Below are 25776 nucleotides of genomic sequence, written 5' to 3' on the forward strand. Positions count from 1 at the left end.
AAAAATAAAGTGCTTTGAAAAGAGATTACATTAAATAATATTGATTAAATTAACATTTCTTTTTAAAAGTACTCTAACAAAGTAGGAAAAGAACAAATGTATGTATATGATGACCTTTAATTTTCTACTTTTGTTAGTTTTTTATCGACAACTACAACGTTCATAGGAGAAAGTGTTGGTTGAGCACTAATTCATACGAGTATTATCTGCACCCAAAACTAAAATATGAAACCAAAGTCGCAGAAAGCATATGCTGTTGGTAGACCAAGTAGATCATTTTTGAAAACTAAAAAATCAACATCAAACTAAAAAAGTGAAAAATAATTATTTATGTAAACTGACAGAAATACTGACTCAAAATATTATTGTAGACCAAAAGCGAATATTCGATATTAGACAACTCACTATACACCATGTTTCAAGCCAGATAATAAATATACCCTTCATCATTTTTGTTTTTAATGTAACCAAATTATTCTAATAATTTTATATGTTAAATACATAGGTTAGTTTAGGTTAGGTTAAACCGGTAGACAATAAGCCACGCATAGAACAGTTTTGGTCCTTTGCGATACCAGATGGAGTTCAGTTCCTAGGTCCTTAGAAGCTTACAGCAGAGTCTTGTCAATGTGGGACAAGTGCACATGATATGCTCCACTATTTCTCTGCTCTAAACATTTCCTGCAGTCTTCTTGTTCCACCACCAGACAGTGACAAGTTAGTATTCCCATCATGCTCCTACAGTCTCTTCTATCGAGTGTCAATAGGAATTTTGTGTAATTTTAATTTTTTTTTTTAAAACTTGACGTTGACGGTTTGTCCAAGAGGAACAAATTCATGGTGGTCGATACCTTTGATGTCAAAAAAAAAAAACAATGAGCATCGTCTTCACTTTGGATTTGCTGACGTATCAGCGACCTCTTCCCGGTGCCACCGAAACACACCACTTCTTACTGAAGCAGCATCTCGGTAAGCCTGCTTGATCATATCAAACGTTTCTGTCGCAGATTTACTGAGTTTCACACAGAATTTATTCACGTACCTCTGCTTCAACGAATGCTGCATTTTCAGCTTGCTCCACTCCACAGAAATGCGTCGCGCGAAAATGTTTGTCCTCACTCTCCAGGTGTTCGGAGACAACTGACCAGCCGTTCGTTCTAGTCGATGAGCGCTTGCTTCGAAGAACAGTCGCGGCGTAAGAAAATCAGTCCTGTTACTTTCGAGCTATCGTTTTTCACGTGACTTCCGCAGTCTTACACCCAAGAAACTCGTTTTATCATGTTTTGGTTTCCTTACCATGTTTCTGTCGAGATCGTCGTATAGACAATGCATGGGTTTCCCAATGCTTATTACGTTTTCGGATGTTAGCCGCACACCATTCTTGTCAATCTCGTCCACTATTTCGTTTCCCTCGATGCCTTAGTGACCTGGCACCCAGTACCAGTGAAGTTGCTTACATCTGGCAACACTTACCACTGCTGCTCTGCTTTGCAAGACACTTCCGGCCGATATGAGGTACGAGGTTACTGCTTTGATCGCTGCTTGCTTGTCTACATAGATGTTGACTCTGGAATTTCCTGCATGTACATTAGAGGACAGCTCCGCTGGTTTTGAATAGCAAAAACATCAGCTTGAAATGTACTGCAGTGGTCCGGTAACTTAAGAGGTTGCCTTGGGCCTAACTCTGAACAGTATATTCTCGCACCAACTCCAATTTTCAAGCCATCAGTATAACTAGCCACGTCCCGTCGGCAATTTTAATGCTCTCCATGAATGTGGAATCGGAATTCGCACTATCAAGCATGCCCAAAAAGACCTATTTGCGGTACCCTTTTTTAAAACAAAAATTTAGCTGTATCGGAACGCGTTTGGTACCCAAAATATCCATATAAATCATTCGAATGGACTCTCTTGCAATCTCTCTAATACTAGTCTGACGTTTTTCTAACACCATATCTCTCACTTTTTTAATATTTTCATCAGTTGAAGAGTTCGTACAGAACGAAGACATTTCTTGAACGATCTCTCGACCATCTTTGAAGACTTTATACCACTCGTAGAGTTGTGTGTTTGATACAATTAATCGCCGTTAGCCTCTCCATCATTCGCGTTGATTCCGCACACGAAATTTAGTTAGAAACGGAAAATTTGAGACAAATTTTTTTTTTTCGATATTTTTATCTACTACTTTCACTTACTGAGGGTTACCGACTTAAGCAGCTTTTATAAACAAACTGGTTGACAGATTGCGCTCATATTTGGCTTAGCAATTAAGGATAGTCCTAGCAATATAGCAGAATACATTTTTTTTTAAATATCATTTACCCGGAGGAATTTAATTACATTTACCGGGTGCTTTTTTATATATTTGAACATCTTTCACAAATTTTTTGTATATAACTCAACATTATCAAATTAATTTTAGTAATTTCTATCAAAACAAAATATTCAATTTTTTACAACCATTCCAAAAAGAAGTCTAAAAGTTTTGACAAATTTTTTGAAAATTGAAAAAAAGTAGTTTTGACCAACAAAATTTACTTTATTTGTTTAAAAATATCTTCAAACTTGACTTTTCTTAGTTTTTTTTTAGTTTAAACAGAAGATAATTTTATGCCAAAGATACTAAACTTTGCCCCAATTGCATAAGACGTTTGGTTTTTCTCTATCCTGCCCGCCAATTAAAAATATTCGTAAAAATGGAAATCCCAGAAATCACGTTTAAAGTCATTTTTGCCCAAGTGCATAAATATCGGTTACTATTTCCTTCTAGCTTCAAAATATCCTGAATTCCCATCTATAACTTTTGGGACATATTCTTATATATTTTTTAAAGAGATTTAAGGAAAAAAAAATTGATTGTTCAGAATTTATTGATCTTATAAAATATGAATTGGCAAACGAAAAGTGATAAATATAAAAATAAAATTGAGAAAAATAAAAGTTGGAATAACTTATTAACGAAATCAAAAAATAGGTAAAAGTGACATTAGCGTCGAAGATGTTCCGCTTGCCTGTCGCGTTATCGTAAGAACGAACGCAAAATGGATTTGTGTGTCGTGTATGGGCACTTTTACTGAGGGTTACCGACTTAAGCTGCTTTTGTAAACAAACTGGTTGGCAGATTGCGCTCATATTTGGCTTAGCAATTAAGGACAGTCCTACCAATATATTGATTGATTAATACGGTAAAACACAGCATTAATCGTTTGGCCAGATGGGATGAACTCTAGGTGTACAATACCATCGGAATCGTAAAAACAAATCAGCATTTAGTCCTTTATTTTGCAATCAAAGCACGACCGACTTCAGATCCAAGTCGCAGATGTCCTCACGACCTTCTTGGAATCGCTTAAACCACTCATGCACATTACTACAGAAAGGCACTGATCACCATAAACTTTTTGTCATCATTTGAACTGTTTCTCATACCACGTTTTCCCAAGTTTAAAACAAAATTTAATATTTGCTCTTTGCATTTTACGACCGATGACCAAAAGCTTCTGTAACTTTTTGATCGATAACATCGATTGTAGTTATCCAATTGTCTTAAAATTTTCACAAAATGTCAACAAGTGATCAAACTTTTTATTTCATATACCCACCAATAGGTGGCGCCACCAGAAACAGTTATATTTAAAAAGTTCTGTTTCTTTTGTGACAAACCTTGTATTTTAGCTAAATCTGTGAGCTGGACAAGTATCGCTAGAATATTTATGGGAACAACTCGGCCGAAAAATATGGAAACGGCGCGTTACCAGCAAAGAGAAGAGATTTGATTTTTTGGTTGTGTATATTTAGAATAAAAGAAAAAATCGTATGATTAATAATGCAAAAACTAAAACATTTTACTTGGAAATTAAAAAAAATCTATCTAAATAATTTTAGGTAAAAACAACCATTATGCAAATACAGTTTTGAAAAATGATATTTTACATACAATATGTGACATCGCTAGAATATTTATGGGAACAACTGTGTTTTAAGAAAAGAGATTTGATTATTTTTGTGTAAATTTAGAATAAAACACGTATGATTAATAATGCTCTCTCCAATTGGAAATTGAAAAAATCAAAAAACGTTCAACTTCAATTTCAATATAAACAAAGTAACCCGTTAACTTAACTTGCAATAAATTGCTCGGCATTGTGTTGCATTTACACACAAACACACAAATGCAGTATGTTGGAGAGAAAATCCATCGACTTGGAAAAGTACCAATGAACTTTTTATTGTCGCAAAATGCGCTTGAGCGCAAAATTTCTTTCGCATTTTTATCTCAAAGCATAGAAGAAACCATAAACTATATAGAGTACGGTATATAAACCTCGATTGGCAACATTTCCTACAACAATTGCGCACTCATATGCATGCGGCTCGTGCAGGCGGCGGAGTATAAAGCTGAAAATGTTGAAATTGGTGCACGAGTGCAGTTATTCGCCCGCTATTTTACTATGTTCAACCAATTTTGAATCAATGAATTTTTCATGGTTTCATTTTTATGACATTGCACAAGTGCGCTCCTACCCAATCACACACGCATACACATGCACAAGAGCTCTCGAGTGTTTCTGTGTCAGTGTGGATATGCATGAGTGTATGTGTGCTTGAGCGCTCATATCCATAAACGTGCAGCATATGCTTTGCATTCTATTGATTGGCTGGCTGCTGCAATAATGTGCAATTGGCGACAATGTCATTGCCATTCGCTTTTACTACATACATGTATGCATATGTATGTATGTATGTATTGCCAGGAATGTTGTTGTGTGTGTCGTCTGCAGTCAAATGATTTTGTAGGCTTTAGCGTATTGATTAAATGCATAATATATGTTAGTATAGGTAAATATATAATTACGGTAACAACATTTTTATATACCATACATAGGTAAACAAGTACGGGAACACTAAGTTCAAATGGAAGCCAACAAATAATTTTATTCCTACCTTGGTAGACATGTTCCTTGACACTGCCGTGATCGCAGTGCCCAAAAGGTGCTGGTGTTTATCCCAGTGTTGGAGACAGCGATTCCTGTGTAGACCAACTGCCGTAGCAGGGAGCTTTTAACCAACGGATCTATTTGGTGCAGCGCCACTTCGGTTGACCCAGTACCGTTACGAGGACATTGCTCCGTTCAGCGGCCAATTGATTAACCTATTCCAATCATTTGGCTGGAGTTGTGGAATATCGCTTTAATCGACCGCTTGGGTGTGCGAGTCGTATCCTCCTGTACGTTCAGACGCAAATGGTCTGTACTATCGAATTTGGGCGCTCTAGCTGAGCTCTAAGCTAACGGGGGGTCCCAGATAAGAAGCTTTCATAGAAACCGAATATCGAAGAGAGAGCAAAAAAGGCATCGATTGCGATGTGCTGCTGTACAGGAGCCACTGACAAATGGTGGGGTCTCTGCGAAAGTTCTCCTCTAGCTCTACGACCCCATAGCCAAGGCCACTATATTCTATGGAGTGTTTATGTGGCGAAGGGCTCTAGAAAAGATCACACTTGAAAAAAAACCGAGAGCGTTCAACGGACGGCGCTCATAAGCATGTATGGTGGTGCACTAAGGACCACTCCACATGGCAATTAACGCCGTCTCGCCCATTGTGCCCGTAGACATTGTCGAAAGGTGCTATCAGGTTCAGAAAATCTGAAATTTTTAAAGAAGAACACGCATCTGAACACTCGGATACCCTCACACGCTTTGACTTCATACCGGATCACTTGAATCATGGAGTCACCAAACCGAACTTTAGCAGCTCCTTCTCTGCCCATATACCGACGAGGGAGTTGTAGGTGAGAAGAAGCCATTGGAGGAGAAGTGTATTGAGCTGCTTTACGGATGGGTCAAAGTTTGCGGAAAGGTTGGTGGAGGGGTTTACTGCTAGGAGCTCTCTATCAAGCCCAGCTTCAGACTTCCTGACTATTGTAGTGTCTTTGAAGCCGAGGTGGCAGTCATTAAGGTAGCAGTAGATCTGCTGCTTTGGAGTACAGCCTCCTTCAGAGACGTGACCATTCACTCAGATAGCAGAGCGGCGATACTAGCCTTGAACTCATTAACAGTGCGTTTAGGGTTGGTCGAGGGATGCCTATCCTCGCTATCAATAGCATTGAGTGCCTTTGTGATCAGACTGGTACTAGTGCCAGGCCATAGCGAAATCCTAGAAAATTGGAAAGCTGAAGAGCTGGCAGAGGAAAGGCACCCAAGAATCGCTATCGATAGAATGGAAATGGGTTGGTGCGCCCGGATCCTCTTTTGTTCTCCTACTAGATAGCTGGACTTCGAGGAAGCTTTGTCAGCGCTGGACCACTATCGTCACAAAAGCTTTTTGGTCCAAGATCGATTACAAGAGATCTAGTGATCTTTTTGGGCTCAATAAGGCTAGGCTCTCCCTAGTTGGGGGGGACTTTCACAGGCCATTGTCCTATTGACGTCCATGCTGGAAGGTTGGAAATCTTACTAAATTTATAGACGCTATCTGCAAAGGCTGTATGGGAGCAGCTGAGCTGATAACAACTCAAAACTTTCTTCTTGACCAACTTTCCCCAACTTTGAAGCTAATCTAACGCCACAAGTTAATGATATCAGGCAAAACCATGCTCTCTGCGGAACATAGCCGATCTAGTGACTTCAGAATTTCTATTTGCTTCTGATTTCGAGAGTATAACAAGTTCCAAATTTAATTCTTGGAAAGCATTATTTTTATATCCTGAATGGAGTATATTAAATTTACCGCGTAGTGCATAACATCCAGAAGGAAACGTCGGAGAGCCTATAAAATATGTATATAAATGATAAGATTCATCAGTTGATTTACTCATGTCTGTATGTGTGTCCGTCTGCGTGTCCGAAACAGACCCTCACTTGTTGAGATATCAATCTGAAATTGTTCTCACGTCCTTTACTCTTCAATCGGATCACTACACTTGTGGCATATAGCTGTCATACAAACTGATGGACGAAAAACCAGTTCTTGTATGAAAAATTGTTTCATTTGATAAGATTTCATAAAGATGAAATGTGGCAGGAGTTATTGTGCAAAGAAACATTTTTAATTTGTGAAGGGTATTCTAGTTTCGGTACAACCGAAGCCAATGATTTTTCTTGTTTACACATAATTTTTATTTGATATCATTAAATGGCTTTTTTATTTTGGCTTTGCTGCAGCGACTACAACGCAATTGGAAAACCAATTGGCAGCTTTCTCAATGCTAAGTTGATCCCCAACAAACGGCAATTCCACCCTGATGTCCTCAGCGAAACGAAAAAAGAATGGCAAGCCCCGCAATTTGTGGCAACTACACAGTAGACGCGCTTGCAAGTGGCAAGTTGGAGCGGTAAAGAAACACCGGAAAGAGAACAGTTGCAGTACGCCTTTTCCCTGAAGTCAGCGGGCCACGAGCAAAAGCAATTTCACAGGCAACACAACTACTTGCATATGTCAATGTTCGTGTAAGTGTGTGTGTCTGCGTATCATATATAAATATGCACTTCGCTGCCCCTGTACCGACTGCCTTATTTGTGTATCGCTGTGTATTGATTTAAGTGAGACCACAGCACATATGTTCCGGGCAAGCACTTTGTTATTTCGCCCTTTATTTTTCCTACAGTTGCCCCTGTGGAATATCACTCATACGCCGTGTACGCCAAAGCACAGCAGCAGGCAACCATGTGTGTGTATGTGTGTGTGCCGCTTCTCCTCCACTTCACATTCATATTGTTTTATGCTTCTTGTTTGCTTTGCTGTTGTCGCTTGCTCTTACACTTTTCTTGTTTGCCTTTTTTGCATCTTCGTTGGCTTCCGCTTTGCTGCACTGTTGCAACGAGCGCTTCCTGGCCAGGGCTCTTATCGGTTTGTCGTGCTGCAAGTGCAACAGATTACAACTTGGTTGCTTGTCATTTACTTTTGCTGCTTTCGTTACATTCCCTACTTGTGCTTCCATCGCCCTTGTTGTTGTTGTTGTCATACATGTTTGTTGTGCTTTTTCGTACTTTTTCTGCTTTGTGAGTTTGGGATTTGCAGTTTTCCTCTTCAATAGTTCCTTTAAGTGATATTGTGAAATTAGTCGCTGACCTAATGTGTTCACTTTGCAATCTTCAGTCGACATTTATTTCGTATTTGCGATCACGAGGTCTTAGGTTATTCTCTGTCATTTCTTACCTCTGCTGTGTGAGCGAATAGTGATTGAATACAAGTGGTTAATGGAGATTTATTGCCTACGATTTGTCAGGTGAATGACACTGGCTAATACGCCTCTGAAGATTTTTTATCCTCTTACAGTAAGATGGAATTGATACTATTTGGGAATATAAGTATATTAACTTTGGATAAAGTTTATGCAAATTTTTTGTATCCATATCACTAATTTTTATACCGGAAGAGATACAAATAAAATTCACAGAGACGAAATTCAATGCAGTTGCTAACTACTACTGATACCATCTATATGATTTCTAGGTCAGTTCCTACCTTTAAAAGATACGTATACAAATTTGGCAACTGAGGAACTATTAGTTAATGAGATATAGCATTTTGGAAGAAGCAACTTGTGTAAGTTTACACAAAATGGATCAAAAAGTATTTAGTGTGTTAATAAAGCATTGCCTTTTGGGGGTAAAACACTACTGAATTTGGACTCTGAACCACGGCGATCAACCGTTGAAAACATATTTGCTTAGTTGGAAAGCGGCGAAATGAGCACCAAGGACAATGAAGGCAGTGTACGCCCTAAAGAGGCGAAAGCTCTGTGCAAAGTGGGTGCCGCGCAAAAAAACGCATCGCTGATTTTGAGGCGTGTTTAAGTGCTCTTTAATCGTAATAAAACCGTGTCGGTGTGTGACCATACCAACAGGGCTTCGCAATTTTACAATGGAGTTCAATCACAGTCAGTTAGGCTAGTAAACTGCACCTTATGAACCTGTCCTTAAGCGTGGAAAGACGAAAAAGTTGGCTGGCAAGGTTATGACATTAGTCTTTCGGGATGCACGTCGTATAATATTCATCGACTGATTATTTATGAATTGTATTGACTTTTAATATATATAGATAAAAAGAATCCTATGTCCATCCCCTGGTTATAAGCTACCGCCCCACCGATTTCAGCCGAATCGGTTCAACCGTTTTTGAGTTACAAATAGTGTAATTAAAACGACTTTTTTTATTTAAATAGATAAAGCTTCTGTAGTTGTGTTTGCATGGTTAAGGGTGTAAAATACGTCTAAATTCGTATGCAATCGGAATGACGCGTATTCACAGTTAGACAACTGAAACACCTACCCATGGAGCGAACGTTCCTTCGCCCGACTATAAAGAAGTTCGAAATTCACGTCTAAAAAACAGAAAATCGACAGGAGCTGATGGATTGCCTGCCGAGCATTTCAAATATGGCGGCAAAGAACTTATAAGGAGCATGCATCAGTTTCTTTGTAGAATATGGTTGGGCGAAAGCATACCCAACGATTAAAAGTTTGAGTATGCTCTGTTTAATTCACAATAAGGGAGACCCCACAATCTGTGTCAACTACCGTGGGATTAGCCTCCTTAACTTCGCATATAAGGTTCTATAGAGTGCACTGTGTGAAAGATTAAAGCCCACCGTCAACAACTGATTGGACCTTTTCGTCAATTTCAAAGCTGCTTTTGACAGCACGAAAAGAAGTTGCCTTTATGCCGCGATGTCTGAATTTGGTATCACTGCAAAACTAATCGGGAAGCGCCTCTTCGAGCCGTTCGATACCAAACGAGGTTTCAGACAAGGCGACACCCTTTCGTATGATTTCTTCAACCTACTTCTGCAGAAAATAATTCGAGCTGCAGAACAAAACAGAGAAGGTACCATCTTCTACAAGAGTGTACAACTGCTGGCGTATGCTGATGATATTGATATCATTGGTCTTAACAACCGCGCCGTTAGTTCTGCTTTCTCCAAAATGGATAAGACTGTGAAGCAAATGGGTCTGATGGTGAACGAGAGCAAGACGAAATATCTGCTGTCATCAAATAAACAGTCGTCGCAATCGCGATTAGGCACCCACGTCACTATTGACAGTCATAACTTCGAAGTTGTAGATAATTTCGTCTATCTTGGAACCAGTATCAACACCAACAACAACGGCAGCCTAGAAATCCAACGCAGGATATCTCTTGCCAACAGGTGCTACTTAGGACTGAGTAGACAATGGTCTTTTGCGTGTTGGCCACGGCGAATATCGCATTCGATGGAACGATGAGCTGTATGAAATATACGACGACATTGACAAAGTTCAGCAAATTAAAGGACAACGGCTACGCTGGAGGAAGCAGAGGAAGAGGAAGACCTCCACTCCATTGGAAAGACCAGATGGAGAAGGGCCTGGCTTCGCTTGGAATCTCAAATTGGCGCCACCTTGCGAAAAGAAGAAACGACTGGCGCGCTGTTGTTAACTCAGCTATAACCCCGTAAGCGGTTTCTACGCCAGTAAAGAAGAAGAAGAAGAAGAATTTCAGATAAAATTATATTGTTTCAGTTTTCTTTGGCGTAAAATAACTGTGCATTTAACAGTTTTGTGGTCGCTGAGTCGGTCAAATGTTTCCAATTCTGCGATACAACCATGCATTATCCAATCCTGCTGCAACATTCCCACTCATTCGCATCAGCATGGAGATAACGGCGCAATTGGAGCGAATAAATAGCTCGAGAATAGCGCAATTGCTTAAACTTCTAGATATTCGATGATGGTGCGCTTTTTCAAGCATTACAAGTACAGCTGTTGTTGGGTTCGTGCACGTCTGTGGTGCGCTAACTGCTGATTAGAAGCGTCAATGGCTATCGAAACGGGCATTCGTTCGCTTTTTAGTCAGAATCACAACAAAAGTTCGGTCCTTGGACGCTTGGTGGCAACATTTCTATGGCAGTTGGAAATTTCCAGCATTGTCTAACGGTAATTAGTGATTTTCGCTTTTGTGGCAAGCGCTTTGTGAAATTAAATGTATTCTCTTTAAGTAAAGAGACAGTTTGGAAAAGACAAAGCCAGCGCGCTACACTCGTAAGCTCATTACATGACACAATATTAACGGTGTCGGAGTGTCAACAGTCAACGTTGCACATTTATATAACGTTGCACGTATTTGTATTCAGCGGTTCGCTTTTTGTGTGGCACAATAGCGATGCGGCAAGAAATTTTCTTTATTTCGCGGTTCGCTGATATCGCCGCCCCACGAAAGTTCAGCAATGAAAAGTGCAAACACGGCAGCATTAATGTGTGTGGCAAGCAGACACACACAACTGCATGTGGGTGTGTTTGTGATTCGTGACTGTGCGTTACACTTTCAACGGCACACACACACACACAGGTACATACAATACATAAGCAACTGCGCCGTACGTGGCTAGAAAATGCAATTGTACCGTTTTAAAAAATTTCGGCACTTCAGCTTTTGCATCCTTTTGCCACAGCGCTCCAACCTGATGGGCGGTGCACCGCTAATGTTAGAGCTTGCGCCATCTGCTCCATTGTAATGTGCTGATTGTCGCATCTGCCGCATGTATGCAGGTAAGCATCGCACATTCTCCACAATTTGTGTGTGTGTGTGTCTGGATATTTAAAAATGTACCACTGCAGTGATTGCGCGCTTAATTTTAGCAGTCACTGTATGGCTTTCGGGTTTCCACCTCACGTTTGCGCTCCACCATTGGCTGGGCTCACAGGCAACAATCTTTTTATTTGCCGAATTTCGTTCCGCCGTCACGTCACTTTACGTGGCAAGCTAAAATGTGCAGGAAATTTGTGGGTGTGCATATATGTTTGTCTAAAAAGTGGTTCAAATTCGAAAAGCAGCGCAACTGAAGCAATATTGGCCCATCCTGCTTGTTCGAAGCATGAAATTTCTGTGTCCCCTCCTTTAGCTGAAGGAAAATGTTATGTTATGTCACCTAAGTTTGATTTAACCCAGAACTTAGTGCACTTTAAGCCCGTCGACGTCATCACAATGTGGTTATATTAGTAATTTACACCTATAAGAAAGGACAAAGTTCGGGTGTAACCTAACATTTTATACTCTTGCAACTTGCCAGGATAGCCGAGGAAATATCTTCAGATATTGACAAATCATTATAGTATAAGTTAATGCAAATAAACCGTATGGACCGAATTTCGGTCTTCGAATAGCAACAAAATCAATTCATTTCAGAAGTGGATGGTTACTGGTGATGGATAATGAGTCACTTCCGACAATGTCAATCGAAAATGTGCCAAGATTGTTGGTAAAAAAGCTTTTGCTAAATGCTTAGCGAGCGTGGCATGGTATTAAACATTATAATATGAGACGCTCTTCTACAGCCAATCTTTTTTTTCGGACCTGTATGTAACAAGTGGATCGTGTGAGGAACGCAATCGCCAAGAAGCTGACAGATTTTATTAATAGCTTCCTAATCAACAGGCTGGTGAGGAATCATCTCAATTTATGCTTGTAAAAAACCAACAGTCGCAGTTTTTACTGAATGAAACGGTGTATATTTGACTTCTATTGGATCGTTGTGTTCTAATGAATTCATTTTAATTTTTTATTTTGAACTCGGAATATTCTAAAAATGAACGTATTTTCATTCATTTGAGAGTAGAAAGATTTGGATATTATTGTTGTCGTTGTGTCTGTGATTCATTGCAAAGTTTTGAGAATGCTGAGTGGTTGGATATTCTTAAATAAATTAAAGGCCTGATTCGTGCCAGTTACGACTAACAAACGTGTCGGGGAAATATAGATTGAACTCATTTCTGGAAAAGTCTACCTCATTACTGTATAGGGCATTAATACATCTTAGAACAGCACACTCAAAAATAACAGCCATATGTTTTCATTTTTTATACTCTCGCAACAAAGTTGCTCATGAGAGTATTATAGTTTTGTTCACATAACGGTTGTTTGTAAGTCCTAAAACTAAAAGAGTCAGATATAGGGTTATATATACCAAAGTGATCAGGGTGACGAGTAGAGTTGAAATCCGGATGTCTGTCCGTCCGTCCGTCCGTCCGTCCGTCCGTGCAAGCTGTAACTTGAGCAACAATTGAGATATCATGATGAAATACGTGTATCTTGGCTCCATAAGAAGGTTAAGTTCGAAGATGGGCAAAATCGGCCCCCAAAATGGCGAAAACCGAAAACCTATAAAGTGTCATAACTAAGCCATCAAAAAGATCTTAAAGTGAAATTTGGCACAAAGAATCGCATTAGGGAGGGGCATATTTGGAAGTAATTTTTTTGGAAAAGTGGACGTGGCCCCGCCCCCTACTAAGTTTTTTGTACATATCTCGGAAACTACTTTAGCTATGTCAACCAAACTCTACAGAGTCGTTTTTTCAGGCATTTCCATATACAGTTTAAAAATGGAAGAAATTGGATAATAACCACGCCCACCTCCCATACAAAGTTTATGTTGAAAATCACTAAAAGTGCGTTAACCGACTAATGAAAAACGTCAGAAATACTAAATTTTACGGAAGAAATGGCAGAAGGAAGCTGCACCCAGGCTTTTTTTAAAAATTGAAAATGGGTGTGGCCTCGTCCACTTATGGACCAAAAACCATATCTCAGGAACTACTATACCGATTTCAATGAAATTCGGTATATAATATTTCCTTAACACCCTGATGACATGTATGAAATATGGGTGAAATCGGTTCACAACCACGCCTTCTTCCAATATAACGCTATTTTGAATTCCATCTGATGCCTTCTCTGTATAATATATACATTAGGAACCAATGATGATAGCGGAATAAAACTTTACACAAATACGGTATTTGAACATTATGTAAATGACGGATAATGAAATCTCGATTATCACTTTATCATGCGAGAGTATAAAATGTTCGGTGACACCCGAACTTAGCCCTTCCTTACATGTTTTTCATTGGGATGTTTTTTACGTCCCAAACTCAGTGCAAAACCCTGGGAGCGATGTTTGGCGTTCTCACTTTAGCTTACCTTCAAACGCATGCGCCAAATCTTAGAAAAGGCTCTTGAAATGAGGATCGACGCACACCATCTCTTCGTTGATTTTTTACAGTGAACGAGAGAAAGACGAAATATCTCCAGTCATCGAACAAACAGTTGTCGCCTTCGCTGTTGACAGTCAAAACTTTGAAGTCATAGATAATTATGTCTATCTTGGAACCAGCGTTAAGACCAACAACGTAGAATAACTTTTGCCAATAGGTGCTACTTCGGACTGGTTAGGCAATTGAGAAGTAAAGTCCTCTCTCGACGAAGAAAGACCAAATTCTAGAAGTTACAAGAAAGTTTGAGCCCTCTTTTATGAAAAATCTTTGGGGAGTATAATTAAGTATGGGGAATACTGTTGAAGAGAGTCCTTTAGAAGAGAGACAAAGAAAAGAAAAAATAGCCTAAGGCTCTATGATAAATGACTCCAGCTGTTTAGTCGCAATAGATATAAATTAAATTGGCACACTAAAGAAGCCTTGAATGATACCGTATGCACAAGCTATACAAGCAGGAATTAGCATCTTGCCACGCACTTGCTAAACACTAAATTATCTTCTGGCGCAATAACGTAATAACATAATCAATAATGCGGTATTTCGCTAACCACAAATGGACTCGCCGCATTGACCCGATTCGGAGCAAGCAGCTTAATATACTAAACCAATCAACTGCTGGTACCCGTACATATGCCCATAAGTACATATATAGTACATGTGTATGTAGGCATGTCTACATATGTAAATACCTGGTACAAATTACATGTTGCACATACATATTTTGCTGTGGCAACGTCTTGGGCGACAGTGGCAAGGATTTTGTATTGTGCTGTGGCGGCGATTAAGACCGCAAGTGGTGAAGCTCGATAAACCCACATTGGAACAACAATATCAAAGACATTTAAGCAACTAACTCCAAGTAACCGCACCGAAATCATACGAGCATTGTATTTGCACTTTCTCGGCCTTTGTTTGTGTAAATGTGCTTATGCCTCGTATATATGCAAAGGGATCGTGGCAAATAATTTACGTAAACAAGATTGAATTGCACGCTTCGCTGCCAATGCGCTAATTAGTAACAGTTAAGTGCATATGTATGTATGTGCAAACATACGTCACAGTCACAGTGTGTAGTTTTGAGAAGTTTTATCAAACAAAAAACCGCAGGAGCGAATACTGAGTACCATTGTACTCAGAGAGTTTCAATTCCAGTCTAATTAACCGTTGCATGGGATTAAATACGCAACCATTAGAAAAGATAGAGACACATATAATATTTAAGGCCGACAAAAGATGAAAAGCGTTGGTCACTACAAGCTCTCAATCAAGTTCGCGTAGTTTCAGGCGAGTCACTGTCGATCTGTGTGACCTGGCGTTGCCCTGGGAGCACACAATTCCAATATTTAGCAAGGCTACTTGCTTCTGAGTGATTGCTTCCTTCAGCTGATTCAATTGTTGACTGAACAGGTTCGAATTAAAAGTTAGCTGTTGTCAATACTGCCTTAGCCAATGTTTTCGCTTGGCGTTGCCGTAAGTACACGAATATTACTAACCAGTAACCATTCAGGAATGCATCAATTTTGAAGAGGTTCAGCAGCGAGTCGTTGAAGGAAATTCGTTCCTTGAAGTTTTTTAAATTAACTTATGTGGCACCTATACTAAGCCCGCTATTTTAAGTCTCACCTCATTTACATGCATACAAACGGTTTTTGTGCTTTGCGTAGCTCCTGGATAATCGGCACGGTGCTTACAGTAATGACAATATTTTTGACAATTGGTCTGCCATAGCGTAGTACATCTTCGACATCAAAACTACCGCAACGGAATCGGCGAAACTTAAATTGTGGGTGTGTTACATTACCTGGACCACATTTTCGGCCGACCTTTTCTTGAAGGGTAGCGATTTCTTTAACAATTTTCATCAAACCTTTCTCAAATTATTACTATAAAGTTTGGTTCGACGTTCGAGAAGGTTTATTGAGTTTCGCAACCCAGCTAGCATTGCATTAGTTTGATGATCTTCCTTGATACAGTGGGTTCACTCAAGTCACAAGATCCTTGTACAACGAGTGATACCTTTTTCGAAAGCCTTTCATAGCCAGTCATGTCAAGCTTACATGTTATTTTTGTTCAGTATTATTTGGTATTTCTTCATAGAAAGGCTTATGCCTGGACAACATTTACAAATCGTTCAACTTTATTACGAAAATTCACGTTCTGTGAAGAATGTGTTTCGCGCGCTCCGCCAAGTTATGGTCAACATAATCGGTCTACTGAATATTCTATTTGCAATACCATCATCCACCTTCAGACGCAGTATTTATTATTGAATAATATTTGACCGGATAGACCACGTCCAGCGCGCAGTGCATAGTCGACTCGGCGTCGTTCGCAGGAATTCGGACTGACGTATGGAACGACTTGGCGCATTTTAGGTCGAGATCTTAAGTTGAAAGTTGAAATACAGCTTGCGCAAGAACTCAAGTCGCTCGACCTTATCAAGCAACATCGTTTCGCTTTATGGGTTCTTGAAAAGTTCCAAGAAGATCAAACGCTTTCGAGCCAAATTCGGTTCAGCGCGGGGGTCTATTTCTGGCTCAATGGGTGTGTTAACAAGCAAAATTGCCGAATTTGGGACGAAGGGTAACCTGAACAGATTCAAGGGCTGATATTTCATCCAGAAAAAATTTGGCGTGGTTTGTGGACCCGTGGAATCATCAATATTTCTTCAAAAATTGTTCCGGTGAGAATTTCACCGTCAATGGCAACCGTTATCGCGCAAAGACAACCCACTATTTGATGCCTGAAATTGAAGCTCGTGACCTTTGTGGTTTCAACATGACGGTGTCACTTCACACACATCGCACCAATCAATACGTTTATTGAAAGAACACTTCGGTGAGCAGAAAATTTCACATTTTGCGCTGGTGGATTGGCCTCCAAGATCGGTTTATCACACCGTTAGACTTTTTCCTGTAGGCCTATGTAAAGTCTACAGTCTATGCGGACAATCCCGTTACGATTTAGGCCTTTGAGCAAAACAGCACGCGTCGAAATGCTCGAATGCGTCATCGAAACTTGAAACAAAACTTGGCCTTGGACGAATCGACTGCCTAAGACGTAGCCACATTTGAAAGAGATAATCTTCAAAACATAAATGCCAAAGAATGATCTTTCGAATAAAATTGATTTCTGTGTTTTTTTCCTATGAAAAGTAAGGAACCTCGAAATGGAAAACCATTTATATTTATATAATTTATAGAGTTTCAGACAATATACCCTGTTCAATATATAGTAAGCTCTTTAGGAATTTCGTAGACAACTTTCACCTTCTGCAGCGAAAACCCCTTAGGGCGCTAACGAGTTGAGCGATCGATTAAAACTAAGGCTTATTATTTTACTCTCACAGTTCTTTCGAATTTTCGGTTTCGTTCGATAAGGTGTTTATATCTTACCGATTACTGGGGTCTGCTGCAATTTGCTTTTGACCAAGTTTGTAGCTAATCCATAGTACGAGAGTGTGTTAACACCCTCATTCTCAGTTAAAAAGTTTCTTCTACGAGAATTTTATGTATACTTAAGTGAATAATGTATTTTACTTTTGAAGCATATTGATTTTAGTATCACTTCTCGAAATTTGGGTCACCCATTATCTTGACAATATAATTCCATGGTTCAAAGCAAATGGCAATTTCAACTCGTTCATGAGGACAGTCTGTGATATTTCAAAATTTCAAATTCATACTGGTGCAGACATATGTATGTATGCGCTGCAGCTAGAAGTGGCTGCCTACTAATTAATTTTTGTCTGTGCTGTACATACAAACAAACACGTGTTTGCCATGCGGCAATTGTCAAAACTCAAATTTACTGTCACCATGGACACATGTCGCTAATGAATTTCGGCGGCTGCGTTGCAGAAAGGACATTGTTTTGTACTTTGCATTGCACAAAAGCAACAACAACAACAACAATAATTACAGACAACAACCGACAACTGCAGTCAAATGGGCATGCAACAAATAGTTAACAGTTACCAGTTAGCAGTCACTAGTTACTAGCAGCAACAGCTCGTTTGTTTATTGTAGTCGTTGCTGTTATTGTTGTTGTTGTTGTTTTAGCTCACACAAGCAATGCAGCAAACAACATTCGAATGGCAGTTGATGTTGGGCAGCAGCAGCAGCAGCCATTTGTAGAAGTCAGACAGGATTTTGTTCTTGTTGCATGCCACAATAAAATCGTAGCTCATTTGTCATTTGACAATAAAGCAAATGCAACTTGAATGTTGTAAATTAACGAAGTTTTACTGCCTTGCCTGTGCAACAGTCATTCATCATGTGAGCCGCTTTGCAAAATGTTGGGAGGATAAGGGGGTGTGATCACTGAGCGGCACAGAATTGCAGATGCGGCAGCATGTGTAACATCAAGTTGGCCGTAGACCGCAATGCTGCCTTAACGGCGACGGCAGCAGTCACACTTTAAGAGCACCGAATGTCCACGTGAAGGAAGATGTTTAAGCCAGCAACAAACGAGTGGCGAAGCGAAGGGTTCTTGCACCAAAAATGTGGCAGCTTTATAGAGACGAGTTCGAAAGGGCTGCGATATTTACCAAGCGATAATGTGAATATAAGCGACTTTGGCGTATCTCATTCATAAAATCGAGACTCGAATACTTAGTGGCCAAGTCATCTTAATTTCGTCAGTTTCGTTCATGTCTTCAATGCAGAGGCGAGCGAACTATTTTTCTATTAAAAATTTGGCAACCAAAATGTTGTTGGAACGAAATTCTGGATGCTTTTAGATAATATGATCTACCACAAATCAAAGTTTATGACAGCGTTGCTATGAGCGTCCAGTTATTTCTTCATTTTGGTAGCTTAAAGAATTACAAAAACCCACAGAAGCTGAGCTTATCATATTTACAAAGCGAGCATCCAAAAATTGATACAAAAGGCTGTGAGGTCTGGATCTTTTAGATTCATTCTGACGATATGTGTAATGACAAGTTAGACGAGCAGGTTTTTTTTTTATAATGAGAGGAAGCATCGAAACCCAGAGTGCAGGACTTTAATCCGCTAAATCTAACCTACTCTTATCTCATGTCTCTTTCACGGGACCACTGGACAAAGTATTACTTTATGGGAAAGATGACTACGTTTAAGTCTTCTTTATTGTATGGACTGACTGACGTCTAATCGGATATAAATGTCTAAATCTTATCATAATTAAAGCTTTCCATTTTACATAGGACTCGCACATAAGTGCGACGACCTCCAAGTGTGGTTTTCAGCTCTTCCCTTATACTTGAAAACCGAGAACAATGATAGAGTACGTGTTCAGAGTCTTCAATGCACTCTGAACACGTCGGACAATATGGACTAACGTCATGATGTTATTTGTATAGCTAGCTTCCAAAGCACCCAGCCACAAAGTATTTAGGTCAAGTGGAAATCCAGGTCCCCGAATGTATATCCGGAATCAGTCGGGGTCCACCGTCCTTTGCATGGAGGTTATCACAGTTGCGGTCACATTGTGATGCTTTTGATTCTATTCTCTCTTTTTATTCTCTCGTCTTACGACGCCGAGCAGGTTGCAACCGTATATGTGTTTTCCGTCATTTTTTGTGTTACCCTAAGAAGGGTTTGTATATCTTTCGTCGAAGCTTTCACTCCGCACCTCTTCGAAGCTTGCCTAATATTTAATAAAAATTCCTACATTGACTTGCAAAGTGGGTCAAGATACTTTTCCATCGGCTCACAAAGAACTCCAAAAGAATCCTTCAAACTACCACAGAAAACTATGATTTAAAAGCTGCTCAAAATGTTACGGTATGTAGACCAAGTAATTTGAAATGGACCATTAAAAGCTTTCAGCTATCGAGCCGAACTAATAGTGTAATCGAACGATTACTTAAACAACTAATTGACGATATTTAACCTCAATTTCCCCTATCTTTTGCAGCATTCCATACCTTGGATCCAATTATAAATACATTCCAATACAATCCAATCCGAAGAATCGTTGTGACAGCGACTTTTGTACTTCTTCTTCTTCTTTTTTATTGGCGACGATACCGCTTACGAGGTTGTAGCCGAGTTTACAACAGTGCGCCAATTGATCTTCCTCTTCGCCGTTTGGCGCCAATTGGAGATTCCAAGTGTAGTCAGATCCTTCTCCATTTGGTCTTTCCAATGGGCGGAGGTCTTCCTCTTTCTCTGCTTCCTCCGGCGGGAGCTGCGTCGAATACTCTCAGAGCTGGAGTGTTTTCATCCATTTAGTATCCCTAAATGAGTTCCATCGCCTAGCTTCCAAAAACCACATTTTACTTGTTTAAAATACGTTCTAGACCGATGAAAGCTATAGTTATAAGTGAAGTAAAGGGAGGCAACCGAGAGGGCATTCAACTAGATTGTTGAGTTAGAAATAATTCTACAGATGTATGCTTATTATACAATAATAGTTCTCTATTGGGTTGAGCTAGGTTATAGGTTATTTTGGTCCTTAACGCTAAAGGCAAAGCAAAAAAAGACCAGTCATCTTTTAGGTATCTGCGCTAACGTTACCACATAGAGTTCTCATACCATGCGAACTAAAACAAACAAGAGTAGTCATCTTTTAGTGCCTTATATCTGCAGTCTGGACTGTGACCCATGTGACTTCACTAACAATATTCAAATCATGTTTCTACAGTCACTTCTATTAAGCGTGCGTAAGAACTTTGTGAATTTTTGTTCTACTTTTCCTGTTTTGCTCCCATGTAAATCGTTCCATCGCGTTTTGATTTTCCTAGCCCTGCTCCATTCCAGACCTCTGCTTGGAAAATACTGCAGTAGTCTGGCAGCTTAAATGGCTGCTTTATGCCTAACTCTGGCTAGTATATCCCCACACCAACTCCGTGCTGCCGTATTTTCCTTTTTATATGAAATCTTCAACTAAATATTGTTGACTAAAAACAAAAAGTTCTTTCCACCAAATTTTTTAGTATTCTTAACTGCATCGTGCCAGCTTTGCATACACCTTACATCCAATTTTTAACTACATAAGAAGTAGACAGCAAGAGTAAGCAACGTTACTTGCCTGCAACAAGACTTAACTGAACATAAACAATAGCTGCAATTAAATCCACAAACGCCTCCGTTCTTGAGTTGCCAACGCAAAATCCCTGAGGTAGTGAAATGCACATTAATTCGTGAGCAACGCGAAAGCAATCCACTTGCCACAGAATGCCACTCCTTGCAACTCCCTTTGGGCCAACCACTAGATGCAGGTAATTTACAGCTTCCCACCGTCAACTGTCAACTCTGCCACAATATACGCGTTATAAGGGTCTATAGAAAATGTTACAGAACGAGTGGAAGTTAGTTGGAGGTGGTCCACATTTTTCAATCGTCGGGATTGGTTCGAAAAATTTTAAAATTGTACATAAGTTTTCTCAATGAACACACGGATGATTCCACAGAGTTAGAAAAAAACACGATGCTTTCTTTTGTCTAATAGAAATGATGGCGTTAATCAATAGAGATTTGAACGAGGCAAAACTACATACATACATAGAAAGCGAATTGAAGAAGAAATGACAAAATTAATTTTCGAATTTTCGCCACAAAAGTATTAAAGATTGGCTGATTAGAATTTACAAATCTTCTTAAAATATCAATGACTGTGTGAATTACGGAGAAGATCACTTAATCATCGGAAGAATCTGAACAGTTTGTAAATAAAAATAGGCTAAAATGACAAATAAGGCTTAGTTGGGAGAATCTCCAAGAAAATGTCTGTTTCATCATTACCCAATTCAATTAATCGATTACATTCCATCTCTTGATTTAAGTGCTCGTCAAAGCATTCACCCTTCTCTAATTGGTTTAAATAAAACGTATCATTATAGTCCTCGGCCTACCATAGTGAAACGCATTTATTTCGGCAAAATTCATTTTATTTATTCAACATAGTTCTCTTCACAGGTAGTACACTGATTATAGTGACCCTCCTTCTCGATCTCATTTTTGTAGTAGGATTTGCACTTTGCTTCAAAATAAGCCTCAGTTTCGGCGACCACCTCTCCATTCGACGAAAATTTCTGCCCCGCGAACATTAAATTGTGATTTGAGAAAAGCAATTATTAGCTGAGGGCCAGATATAATGAAAACCGTAGATGCGGTAGCAATTCGAAGGCCAATTCATGGATTTTTGCCATCATTTTCATTGATCATTTTCACTGACTTGTGACATTGTCTTGTTGAAACAGCACTTTCTTTTTCTTCAAATGCGGTCGTTTTTCGGCGTTTTCATCCTTCAAATTGCCCAATAATGCAGTGTAATAGTAGCCACTGATGGCCCTTTCTTTTTCAAGGTAGTCAAAAAAAAATTACTCCTTGCGCATCCCAAAATACAGACGCCATAACCAGCGACTTTTCAGCCGACTGTTACGTTTTTCCACGCTTTGAAGTGGGATTAATCGTGTGTAGTCCACTTGGATGACTGTCGATTGGGCTTCGGAGTGAAATGATACAGCTGATTCTGCCATTGTCACATATTGACGCAAAAACTCGTCTCGCTTTAACATCTCCAAATAATGCTCCTCATTATCAACCGTCGTGATTTTTGAAAAAAAAGAGATCGCGAGGCATCCACTTTGCTCAAGGCTTTCTTATGCCCAAATATTCCTGAATGATATGATGTTCACGTTCAGTTGATATGTTTAGAGTGTCTGCTATCTCAAATAACTTTACTTTACGTTCATCGAAAATTATTTGGTGAATTTTTTTGATATTTTCGTTGGTAACAACCTCTTTCGGTGCTCATTTCACCTCGTCTAAACTTAGCATACCAATCCTTGATGTTTGATTTTTCTGCGACAGTGTCCAGAAACTCGTCATAAAGCTGTGTTGCTTTAACTGTTTTTTTTTTTTCCTTCAAAAGGCAATGCTCACGAATTTTTTCTCCATTTATTTCACAATAACAAAAGCTGTTTCACTCAAACTGTATTCACAACTAACGCCTTTTAAAGGTTACGGCTAACTAAGAGACATATGCAATTAATTCTAGTATCCATCTATGAGTCAAGCCGGGGACTTTTCAATTGACCTAATGTACCTAAATCAACTCGACACAATCACAGTTTTATACACTATTTGAAAGGTCGCAGGATCACATTCTGACCGAGAACCGGATTTGTCAATGATAACTCAAATTAATGTTCTTAAAGTTCTTTGAAAACCGATTTTGTCAAGTGTTTTTCACTAGCAGAAGAAATCTGATAGAAAGTCTATTCAATTCTATTCTATTCGTTCGTGTTTCGTAATATTTTATAAGCTTTAGAATATATTTTCCTCTAGGACTAAAAACCCTCACATATTAGGGTAGAAAATATATGAAATTTAAGAATTGTCGTGAGATAATTTGTCAATTCTAGTTAATGCATCAAGCCTAATTTTTTGAGAGTAAGTGGAGCCGGTAGAAAAATACGACAAAATTCATGGAATTTCACTAGTTAACTAAAATTTCGAAGTTTGCGGTCTCCTTTTTGTTCTACGGGGCCTCGCCGGTATGTTGGAACTATAAATTTAATTTAAAGTAGTATATCGTATGGATTGAGTGAGTTACTCTAACTTGAAATAATTATTTTATACCTAAGAACCTCGGTTACAGTATATTGAATTTGCCAGGAAGTTAAAAACAGCTAGAAGAAAATGTATACCATAAATAATCAGCATGACGAACTTAGTCGATTTTGCCATGTCTATTGCCAGCTAGATATTTCAGATAGAGAAGCCTCAGATATGTCTGAATCGACCTCGAATGAGCAACTTTTCAAGGCTATATTTCAAAAATTATTACTCGGAACAACTTCAGCATTTGGAGCATTATATTACAGTTGTTATCGAATTAAATAAGACAATAAAAAATCGAATTTTTGAAGCCGTGAAACCAATGAACCTCCTGAAGCCAATGGTGCAATCTCCGAAGAAATTTTTCAGAACAGATCAAAGCAATTTCTTGTATGGAAAACCGGTATTGGGTATTACAGTTACATAATTTCTTATTTTATATATAAAAGCAGCTACCAGACTAAATTATAGACATCCAAAAATCATATTCAAAGTTGAAAACATAAAGTTCAAACTTTCCCACAGGGTCTCTATCAGGCTCTCACACACATATGCACGCGTACGCTGCGACTTCCATGCATTTATTTCGCCATTGAGCTAGGCCGGCTCATGATTTCCTCCGGTTATTTATGTATGTGTATGAGTGAGTGTGTATGTATGTGTATCACGCAGCAATTGAGCATTTAAGCGCAAGTTTATATCGCTTGCGCTTTTATTATTGTTGTAGTTTTTGTTGTCTTTTGTTGCATTGCCGCTCTACCTCTCGCTGAAACTGAACAGACTGAACAGTGTGTCTGTCTGTCGCCATTGCAACTTTTGTTTTATCGCTGGCACTGTCACTTTTGGCACTGCCGTTTCATAGATGAATGCCACTTGCTGTTGTGTGTGCGCTTATTGCTGTCTGCGTTGTTCTTGTTGTTGATGGCACTTGGCAGATGCCACACGTTAACTGCCTGCCATCACTGACAGTTATGTCAAAAATCTTCGCAAAAGGCGTTTTTAAGTGAGATAGATTACTGTCATCCCACAACCAGCCAGCAAGCCAGCCAGCCAGCCAGCCAAGATACTTGTAGATACATAGCGCTCATGTATATTTGTATGTATACATCGTACATAAGTAGGTTTGTACGCAAATTTAGTCGTGTTAATATCGCCCCTTTTAATGAGATAATTGCACTCAAGTTGCTGCTCGTTGAGCTATGCGGCTCTTTAAAGCGCAACTACTCAAAAAGAATCATAAATCTGACAGCAACGAATGAAGTGAGAAGTCAGCGCGGCGCAACCCTGCGCTAACGGTATTTGACATTATTTAAGTCGAGTGATGAGTCGAATGAGTTTGTCAAAAAATTAAATTGTCTATTGTTTCAGAAGAAAGAAAACTTTCTAAAAAGCTTAGTTTAATATATAAGACTTGTTGGTTTGAATATCTACTTATAAAATAATACCAAGTCATCATCTTTCTTTGAAAATTTAGCAATTTTCGAGAATAATCTAGAAATCAATTCAAGCCAAACAAGTCGAAATATACATTGGTCTGAAACATAAGTTCCTTGGAAAATACATTATCGATGCATACATTTTGTGATTGATGTTTGTTTGAAAGCCTTAGGGATAAATACTTGTAGAACGATATAATCACAACGGCTCGACAAAAGAACATATACTTAGAGGCATTAGGCAGTATTAGGAACTGTTTCGCAATATAAGATTTGTTATTGTCAACAGAAAGCGAACTAGGACAATGCGTTTTACTGAAAGTGACCATTTCAGCGACCGCAATGATAATTTTAATCCACGCTAACGTCACTACTATTTCTTTGATTGGGGCTTAAACCTTAATAGAATCCTTTGAAATTATACTGAAAGTACCTAAACGCTTTTTATCAAATCTTTACTGAAAAGTTTTACTATGGTATTTTCCACTTGTATTTTCAATGCAGAGGGGAAAGTCTCTCTCTATCTCTTATCATCAAGTGCAATCGCAATGCGTACTTGCGAAACAGGATACTGTGCATATATTCGAACAATAGAGAACTTTGCTTGTCGAATCTTTATGTAGTCCACAATGTAATTTGTTGTCGAGAGTATGTTAACGGAGAATTTCAAGCATTATTTCTGGGTAGATTTAATTATCTGTAGCTTCGCAGCTATTATCGCCAACTGAAGCATGAGAGTCAAGACGTTAGTGC

At 39.1% G+C, this 25776-nt stretch overlaps 1 long non-coding RNA gene across 1 annotated transcript in view; it reads right to left on the minus strand.

The window, feature by feature from the left end:
* LOC126758992 (uncharacterized) overlaps positions 1-25776 on the minus strand; it is a 112195-nt gene that overhangs the window by 56632 nt on the left and 29787 nt on the right. The gene's annotated exons all lie outside the window — the stretch shown is intronic.

This window comes from Bactrocera neohumeralis, chromosome 5 (assembly GCF_024586455.1).
Source record: "Bactrocera neohumeralis isolate Rockhampton chromosome 5, APGP_CSIRO_Bneo_wtdbg2-racon-allhic-juicebox.fasta_v2, whole genome shotgun sequence".
In the NCBI taxonomy this organism is placed as follows: Eukaryota; Metazoa; Arthropoda; class Insecta; order Diptera; family Tephritidae; genus Bactrocera; species Bactrocera neohumeralis.